This window comes from Gekko japonicus, unplaced genomic scaffold, assembly GCF_001447785.1.
Source record: "Gekko japonicus isolate JY-2015 unplaced genomic scaffold, Gekko_japonicus_V1.1 scaffold5570, whole genome shotgun sequence".
In the NCBI taxonomy this organism is placed as follows: domain Eukaryota; kingdom Metazoa; phylum Chordata; class Lepidosauria; order Squamata; family Gekkonidae; genus Gekko; species Gekko japonicus.
This window is the reverse complement of record NW_015176150.1, coordinates 27,797-37,428: the sequence shown is the minus strand read 5'-3', so window position 1 is coordinate 37,428 and position 9,632 is coordinate 27,797. Positions and strand designations below refer to the sequence as shown.

At 51.0% G+C, this 9,632-nt stretch overlaps 1 long non-coding RNA gene across 1 annotated transcript in view; it reads right to left on the bottom strand.

The window, feature by feature from the left end:
* Positions 1–592: 592 nt before the first annotated feature.
* Positions 593–9,632, bottom strand: part of LOC107123544 — a 25,632-nt gene continuing 16,592 nt past the window's right edge. Inside the window, exon 3 of the long non-coding RNA XR_001482952.1 lies at positions 593–646. This is a non-coding gene — a long non-coding RNA (uncharacterized LOC107123544). The remainder of the gene's footprint in view (positions 647–9,632) is intronic.

The window sequence follows — 9,632 nt, the reverse complement described above, 5'->3', positions numbered from 1 at the left end:
GACGTGTTTCCGCCCTATTGGGGGCCTTCTTCAGAAGTCAAACAATATTGAGGTGCACGTAACCCATAAGTTGATATTGGACCAAGAAAAGGAAGGCTAAGCAGCAAAATCAAAAGACACAAGACAAAGATGTTTGTGAGCCCTCTAAAGATGAAAGTCGTGTGTCTGGTGCCAAATGCACAGCTGCTGAATTAGAACATCATCTTAGGTCCAAAAAGCACCTGTGTGGCTATCTTAGTCAGAGCTAGTGTCCTCAAGCAAATAGAGAAAGAGACCACGTTGACTTTTCTGTCTCTCCTTCCAGGCGCTGCTCAAACAGGAGACGCTGGGGTCAAAACCTACCCAGAAACCTGTGCTTCGGACTCTCTCCAGTGAGAAGCTGGTACCTGCCGTTAGAGACCAGGGGTCCTATACACAAAGAAGCCTATCTGGGAGTTCAAAGAAGACTCCCCCCTCCAATTCCTGCCCTCTCCAGCAGCCCCCTCTTTCCAGAAGCCAGTCTTAAGGTGCGGAAAGGGAAGGGAAGCAACCCATTTTTTTCACACACACCGGTCCTAAGCCCCCAGCAAAACCCGTCAAGGCCGTGACTTTACCTGTATGTTGTCGAAGGAGGCTCGGTTCGTGACATCGTACAGGAGCAGTAAAGCTGGGGAGAGAAGGAAAAATTTAGTGTGTGCTGCTTCTTTTTTTAATCTACCTAACTGAGAAACTGTTACCTTCCCACCGAAGTGGTACCTATTTATCTACTTGCAATTTCTTGCTTTCGAACTGCTAGGTTGGCAGGAGCTGGAACTAGAGACGGGAGCTCACTCCGTCATGCGGCACACTCGGGTCTCGAACTGCTGAACTACCGACCTTCCACAGCCTGCAGTTCAGCATGCGCCTTGGTGTTTAGTCATGCCGGCCACATGACCACGGAAACGTCTTCGGACTGCGCTGGCTCTTCGGCTTTGAAACGGAGATGAGCACCGCAACCCTAGAGTCGGATTCGACTGGCTTTCGAGCAAGGGAACCTTTACCTTTTTAACTGAGAAACACGAGGACAACAGTTTAGGCAAAGGGGTCATCCAAAGGGAGAGATCAAAATCGCAGCCGGCCTCCAGGAATTTCTGCTCACTTGGGATAAGCAACCAGAACCAACAGATCTCCATCAGGGCAACACCGCCACCCCACAGGGCACCATGACGCTGTCCTCGCTGCACTGTTTGGCTGTACAAAACAGCTCCCATTTTGCTATAGCTGAACACAGGAGACAATTTCTCGGTGATCGCAGACAGCTTTGGCTCTTTCAAGCTCTCAGAAGAGAGGAAGAGGAGACTGGATTTATGCCCCGCCCTTCACTACCAGTCCGCCACCCCACAGGGCACCATGACGCTGTCCTCGCTGCACTGTTTGGCTGTACAAAACAGCTCCCATTTTGCTATAGCTGAAAACAGGAGACAATTTCTCGGTGATCACAGACGGCTTTAGCTCTTTCAAGTTCTCAGAATTAGAAGAGAAGAAGAGAAGACTGGATTTATGCTCCACCCTTCACTACCAGTAGGAGTCTCAGAGCAGCTTACAATCACCATTCCCTTCCCCTCCCCACAATAGACACCCTGTGAGGTAGGTGGGGCTGAGAGAGCTCTCTCGAGGACTGCCCTTGAGAGAACAGCTCTGAAGGAACTTGTGACTGACCCAAGGTCACACCAGCAGCTGCATGTGGAGGAGGAGTGGGGAATCAAACCCGGTTCTCCCAGATGAGAGTCCACACTCCTAACCACTACACCAAACACTATATGGGTCTGGATCAATGCAAACTGGTTTGCATTTTGCATTTGGCAGGGAAGAAGATCCTGAGCTTGACCTCTGGCCCATTGTGGGGATACAAGGGTTACATTTATTTATCTCATATACATTATTTCTAGTTTGCCTTTGTCCCCAGGAATTGAAGGTGGATTACGCAGAATGGGTCAGTAACAATTAACAAAACGGGACAATCAGGAACCAGTGCATTAGAATTTCAGGAGTCTGGACCCACCAGAAGGAACTGAAACAGAGCATGGATATTCATGACACATTAAGCAACGTAGAAATCACATAACTAGGATCCTACTTACGACGAGAGATACACAGCAGTATAGGCCAGAAGTCCCAATCATTTATATCCAGGTAAAGTTGTGAACCATTTTGTCCAATGCAGCCCTATTACCTATTATCATGGGGGCGGCAGCGGATACACACCCCTGTCTCAGGACTGGCACCAGTCTATGTTGTTTGTTGTTGTTCAGTCGCATAGTCGAGTCCAACCCTTTGCGACCCCATGGACCACATCACGCCAGGCCCTCCTGTCTTCCATCGTGATCCGGAGTTTGCTTAATTCCATGTCCGTTGCGTCTATGACACTGTCCGACCATCTCATCCTCTGCCGTCCCCGTCTTCTTTGTGATTTGATCTCCTTGCAATCCAAGGGATTCTCAAGAGTCTTCTCCAGCACCATAATTCGAAAGCAACTATTCTTCGACGCTTGGCCTTCCTTATCGTCCAACTCTCGCAGCCATACATTACTACCGGGAATACCATTGCTTTGACCATACGGACTTTTGTTGGCAGAGTGATGTCTCTACTTCTTATTAGCCTGTCTAGGTTTGCCATCGCTCTAGTCCCAAGGAGCAGGTGTCTCTTAATTTCATGGCTGCTGTCACCATCTGCAGTGATCTTGGCTCCCAGGAACGTGAAGTCTGTCACTGCTTCCATGAATTCCCCTTCTATTTGCCAAAGAGTGATGGGGCCGGATGCCATGATCTTAGTTTTTTTGATGTTGGTTTCCAAGCCCACTTTTGCGCTCTCCTCTTTTACCCTGAGCAAAAAGCTCTTCAGGTCCTCTTCACTTTCTGCCATTGGAGTGGTATCGTCTGCCAATCTATGTATGCCCTGCCAACTCAGATTTATTTTAACTTTCGATTTCTATACCGCTCTATCCCGGAGGCTCTGAGCGGTTTACATGACTTATTAGTACTCCTAACTAGGGCCGCACGATAATCGGGGAAGGTGAGTGCCTACCAGGCACCCTACCGGCTAGTTGTTCTTCCAGCGGCTCTTTTTTCTCCTCTGACTCCACGCGGTGGGCGACTTTGGCTCGGCTCCGCAGCGGCTCCCTCTGGAGCAGTTCCTTTGTCTGCGACTATGCGACAATCACTGCACCGTCCTCCGTCCTGGTTGGCTCCGGCCGTGCTGTGCCGCTGCATCGCCGTGTCTCCGGACCAATCCCCGCTCGGAACTCTCGCCTGCTCGATGTTGAATTTCGCCGCTATCCTCTGTCATCCTCCGCTGGATCGCCCTGTTGTCGCCGCTCCACCAGAATGCGGGTGCCCCCCTGCACCTAAGGCAGGTACCCATTTATCTACTTGCTAAGCTTTCGAACTGCTGGGTGGGCGAGATGACAGAGTTGGAAGCACAGAGTTGGAAGGGACCTCCAGGGTCATCTAGTCCAACCCCCTGCACAATGCAGGAAACTCACAAATGCCTCTCCCCCCCCACACACACACAGGCATTCCTAAAACAGGACAGTTTTGTAATTCTGTAAAACTCCACCCTGAAACTTTGCATGGCTCAGGGACCCTGGGGAAAGACAGAAGCTGCGGGAACTTCTGGTGCCCCCAGATTTGGAACACAGTGCGGGGCTAGCAACACAGATGAAGGGGACGGGGATGGGTGGGATGCCACCGGCCTTGTCCCCAACTGCTTGGTTTAACTCCTCCACTACCACTGGGATGCTAAGCTGAGGGGGAACATGCAGTCACTGCATCCAAAGGGTTGGATCCTGCTCCCTCTAAGCTGTGGAGTCTTGCGAGCAGAAATTCTCCTTTGTGAGCTACCGGCATTAAATCTGTGAGCGTGTGATTGGGCTGCGGCAGAAATTAGTTTGCTCTGGAGCCATCCTTCCTGAGCCAAGACCAAAATGGGTGAGCCGGAGGCTAAAAAAACTGTGAGCTGGCTCGCACTCACTCAGCTCGGAGGGAACACTGACAGGTTACTGATTTATTTACTTTATTAATATCCCGCCTTTCGCCCCAATGGGAACCCAAAACGGCTTACATCACTCTCTTCTCCTCCATTTTATCCTCACAACAACCCTGTGAGGTAGGCTAGGCTGAGGGTGTGTGATTGGCCCATGGTCACCCAGCGAGCTGCCATGGTGTGAGCGGGGATTCGAACCTGGGCCTCCCAGACTCTAGCCTAACACTTCAATCACCACACCCAGCGGGCTCTCAGCTTCATCACACCCAATTATCTTCCTTATTTTTACCCCCATCCCAGGTGGCTCTGACCCACATAGGTCTCATGTTTACCAGCACCGCCTTTTTGGGGTGGTTCCCCTCTTGCCTTTTGCACCACCGAAGAAGCCAGTCGAGTCGAACCCAGCACCCTGCAGAGTGTCCTTGGCAGGGTGTGCAGGATGAGGGGAGCACAGACAAAATGGGGCGGAGGAGAGGTAGGAGGTTGGGCAGAGCACAAAAGCGGAGCTTCCACCTTCAGCCCCCTTCCCTTGTTGGGGGTCTGAGAAATGCCAGGAGGTGCTCAGGACTGGCACACGGGGGGGGGGATGATGCCCACAAAAAGAAGAAGAAGAGGAGGAGCAGGAGGAAGAGACAGGATTTATACCCTGCCCTTCACTTGGGGTCTCAGAGCGGCTTACAAACTCCTTTCCTTTCCCCTCCCCACAACAGACACCCTGTGAAGTAGGTGGGGCTGAGAGAGCCAGTTTGATGTAGTGGTTAAGTGCACGGACTCTAATCTGGGAGAACCGGGTTTGATTCCCCACTCCTCCACATGCAGCTGCTGGATGACCTTGGGCAAGCCATAGCTCTGTCAGAGCTGTCCTTGAAAAAGAGAAGTTTTTGTCAGAGCTCTCTCAGCCCCACCTACCTCACAGGGTGTCTGTTGTGGGGAGGGGAAGGGAAAGGCGTTTGTAAGCCGCTCTGAGACTCCTTTGGGTAGTGAAGGGCGGGGTATAAATCCAACCTCTTCTTCTTCTTCCAAGAGCTGCTCTTTCAAGAACAGCTCTGACAGAACTATGGCTTGCCCAAGGTCATCCAGCAGCTGCAAGTGGAGAAGTTGGGAATCAAACCCAGCTCTCCCAGATTATAGAGTCCGCACACTTAACCACTGCACAAGAGGCGAGACCGGCAGCCTCCCAGAAAGATTAAAAGAGGCAGACTTTAAGCTCCCAGAACATCAGAGGCCAAAAATATTGTAGGTTTCTCCCCTTCTTCTGACAGTCTTCCTTCCTTTCTGCTCGCTTCTCCCCCCACCAAAGAGGTTCAGCTGAAAGGCAACGGGATTTCCAAGAACCCCAATGGGGCCCTGTGTGCCAAACGCCCCCAGCAACCCAGGGAATCTTCTGGGGGCTTCATTATGGCCCTGCATCCACCACCACCCCGAACAAGGGGCACGAACCCTCTTTGCCTGGGAAGCGTCTCCCCTCCTGACTGATGGCATCCAGGAAGCCGCTGTTCCTCTGGCTTCTGCGAAAAACCACAAAACCCCCGAACAAGAAGTGCCAACAACGGCTTCATCCATCACTCTGAGGCCGTAAAACCCAGAGTTGCAGGGAAGTTTCTCAACCACACAGGCCTGGCACTTACAAAATATTCACTGCAGCTCTCTCGGAACCTTAATCTCCCCTCCCGGAGAAACAATTCTTGGGGGCCGCGTGTGCCATCCTTCGGAAACCTTAGCTGCCTCCATTAGCATCTGGAGGCCTCTCTGGAGAGGGCTCCCATTCTGCCAAGACAGATAACCCTGCCGAATAAACCCGCCTGCTTGACAATTCGAGCGGCGGCTCTGTCAGGGACGGTTAATTTCCATTTTGCAGAGAGCAAAGCGTATGTAAATATTGGGGAAGGAAGGGTTCGGGTTTGCTCTGGATCGATGGCTCCTAAAAGTAAACCGAGAACCACCGAGGAGAGATTTGTTAAACCAATGCATTCTAAAATGCTAGGGGTGAGCCGGGAAGCAAGGATTTCTCTTCAGGTGCTTAATACAATACAAAAATCAAAGATGTTATGCGGGGAGGCCAGGGTAAGCCCAGGCGAGCGGTGCTTCCTGTCAGATGAAGGAACGTGCAACTGGGTTCCTGTTAACTGGATAATAAACAGTCTGCTGTTACTGGAGGGACGCTCTCAAGCAGCCAAGTTTCAATGAGTTGTTGGGAAGAACACGTTCCACTTGTGACCAAGGTGCACAAAGGAGACAGAGGTGTACAGCTCTGCTGCGGCCATCTTGAATGCAAAGTCTCTTGGATGCAAATGACTCAAAAGGCTCAGATTTCCAGAAGAAATCATTCTGGTATATATGGGGGGGGGGAGGAATTCTGTGAAGTCGCTGCGATTGGAGAGGTCCTGTGCAATGTCACACACGTGACTATTATTCATCTTATTATGTAGCGTATTTTTTAGTTTCTTCCCACAGAAAAGGCCCTTGAGGCAGTCCACGAGTTCACACATACACACTGTTTAATTAAGAAATCAAAAAATGAGAACAGCCCAGAGGCATCTGTGAAACTCTTCCTGTTCCTTCGGGTTTGCCAGAAGAAGAAATGGGTTAGCCAGAAGAAGAAAGAGAAGGAGGAGGAGAAGGAGAGTTGGATTTATACCTCACCCTTCACTCGAAGTCTCAGAGCAGCTTACAATCTCCTTTGTAAATTTGGTGTAGTGGTTAAGTGTGCGGACTCTAATCTGGGAGAACCGGGTTTGATTCCCCACTCCTCCACTTGCACCTGCTGATGTGACCTTGGGTCAGTCACAAGCTCTGGCACAGCTGTCCTTGAAAAAGAGCAGTTTGTGTCAGAGCTCTCTCAGCCCCACCCACCTCACAGGGTGTCTGTTGTGGGAAGGGGAAGGGAAAGGAGTTTGTAAGCCGCTCTGAGACTCCAAGTGAAGGGCGGGGTATAAATCCAATCTCCTCCTCCTCCTCCTCCTCCTCCTCCTCTTCTTCTTCTTCTTCTTCTTCTTCTTCCCCTTCCCCTCCCCCACAACAGACACCTTGTGAGGTAGGTGGGGCTGAGAGAGCTCTTTTGAGGACTGCTCCTGAGAGAACAGCTCTGAGCGACCTGTGACTGACCCAAGCTCACCCAGCTGACTGCATGTGGAGAAGTGGGGAATCAAACACGGTTTTCTAGATTAGACTCTGCTGCTCCTAGCCCCCCACGGCTATTCCATATCTCTGCTTGGTGACGCAATCCCTTCCTCTTGCTTCCCAAGAGCGACAAAAACAGACTGGCCCAGATTTGGGGGGTGGGGCCTGGGGAGGGTCCATTCTACAAGGCAGCCATTTCTCCAGGGATACCAAACTCTGTAGTCTGAAGAACAGTTGTAATTCCAAGAGATCTCCAGCTGCTACCTGGAGGTTGGCAACCCTGACAGTATCTCCTAATAAAGAGTCACATGTCTAGCACTCCAGATCTGCACTGCCATTCAGAGGGTTCACCTAACAGGTGCGCCACTTGCTACGCTAGGACAAATGAGGACAATCTATCACAACTTGCCGGTTACCTATCGCACACCAGGGTGGCAGGCTTATCTGCTGCCCCTCCCGATTACCATACCTCAGACAGCAAGACCAAATAGGCATATGTTTCCAGAGGTCAGGCCTAGAGCATTTAAAATACAAGAACACTGAATAAATGAATAAAAATAATACACATGTTCTGTACAAGCATTTCGACTTGCCTTCCAGTCTCCACTCCTTTTCTGCCACCTTGAACTTTGCAGCTGTGTTCCAACACAGAGAGAGTCGTCCCGGCGATCGAAATAATGGTGTGAATTCTTGGGAGAATACACTTGGAAGAATACACTTGGGAGAATCCCACTATTCTTGGGAGAATATACTATCTCTTCACTATTTTTGAAACACAGGGGGAAATGTTCAGTCGGGAAGGCCCACAGGGATGGCGCCACACACACTTCCAGTGGCAGTTCCACTGTCTGATGCCAGCGGCTGGGACTGGGTTAGGGTTCCTCCAACGACTGCCAACTCTCTCCAAAGCTGCAAGGGATTCTGGGATGCTTTTCTGGGACTGTATGGACAGCCAAACTTCCTGGGTCAGGCTTCACGCATCAGTGCTCTTCCCAATGAAACAAGGGTGTATCAGCAGAGGGAGGAGTAGTTGCAACCAGTGTTCCCTCTAAGCTGAGTTAGTGTGAGCTAGCTCACAGTTTTTTAGCCTCTAGCTCACACATTTTCGTCTTCGCTCAGGAAGGATGGCTCCAGAGCAAACTAGTTTATCCAGCAGCCAAATCTCTTGCTCACAACGTTAATGCCAGTTGCTCACAAAGTAGAATTTTTGCTCACAAGACTCCACAGCTTAGAGGGAACATTGGTTGCAACCGGTGTTCCCTCTAAGCTGAATTAGTGTGAGCCAGCTCACAGTTTTTTAGCCTCCAGCTCACACATTTTTGTCTTCGCTCAGGAAGGAGTGCTCCGGAGCAGACTAATTTCTGCAGCAGCCAAATCACTCACTCACAACTTTAATGCCCAGTGGCACACATAGTAGAATTTTTGCTCGCGAGACTCCATAGCTTAGAGGGAGCATCGGTTGCAACCTGCCACTTGCTGGGGTTGAGCACCCACTGTTCACCCGAAGAGAGCAGCAGAATCGAGGACAAAAGCTGCCTCTCCCTAGCTCCCCGCACCACCCGACATATCTGCAGGAATCCTCGCTCCCTGCTGCAAACCTGTGAAACTTCCAGCACGGGTGGAAAAATTTCCCTGGCCCTAATTAGGGAAGTGAGACGTCAAGCTGCCTTTGAGGGGGAACTCCAGCCTGTACAAAAAAGCTCTCCACAGAAGAAAGGCAGCTGCCAACGCCTCCCCGTCAGCCCTTGATAATCTGAAGGGCGCTTTGAAGCCTTGTGAAGGAATTCCGCACCACCCTTCAAAACACACCACAAAGGCAGAGCACACCCTCGGCCCCAATAGGGGACTGCAGCAATTTATATCCCCAACAGAGCAACTTCTTTGATCCACCCCCCCCTCCACAAGAGCATGATGTCCCTGTTCAAAAAAGAGAGAAGGACACAGGGGCTAATCTTTGCCCAAGGCTGGGGAAAAGACAGACACGAGAACATGAGTAGAGCCCTGCTGGATCAGACCAGTGAAGGTCCATTTGGTCCATCATCCTATCTCACAAAGGGGGTCCATTTGGTCCAGCATCCTGTCTCACGAAGGAGACAGTTCCTCTAGAGGGCCAACAACAAGGCATAGAGGCTGAGGCCTTCACATAAGAACATCAGAAGAGTCCATCTAGTCCAGCATCCTGTCTCACACAACAATGAACCAGTTCCTCTGGAGGGCCAACAACAGGGCAGAGAAGCAGAGGCCTTCATAAGAACATCAGAAGAGTTCTGCTGGGTCAGACCAGTTAGGGTCCATCCAGTCCAGTATCCTATCTGACACAGTGGCCAACCAGTTCCTCTGGAGGGCCAAAAACAGGGCAGAGAGGCTGAGGCCTTCCCCTGATAAGAACATCAGAAGAGCCCTGCTGGGTCAGACCAGTGAGGGTCCATCTAGTCCAGCATCCTGTCTCACACAACAACAAAACAGTTCCACTGGAGGGCCAACAACAGGGCACAGAGGCCAAGGCCTTCCCC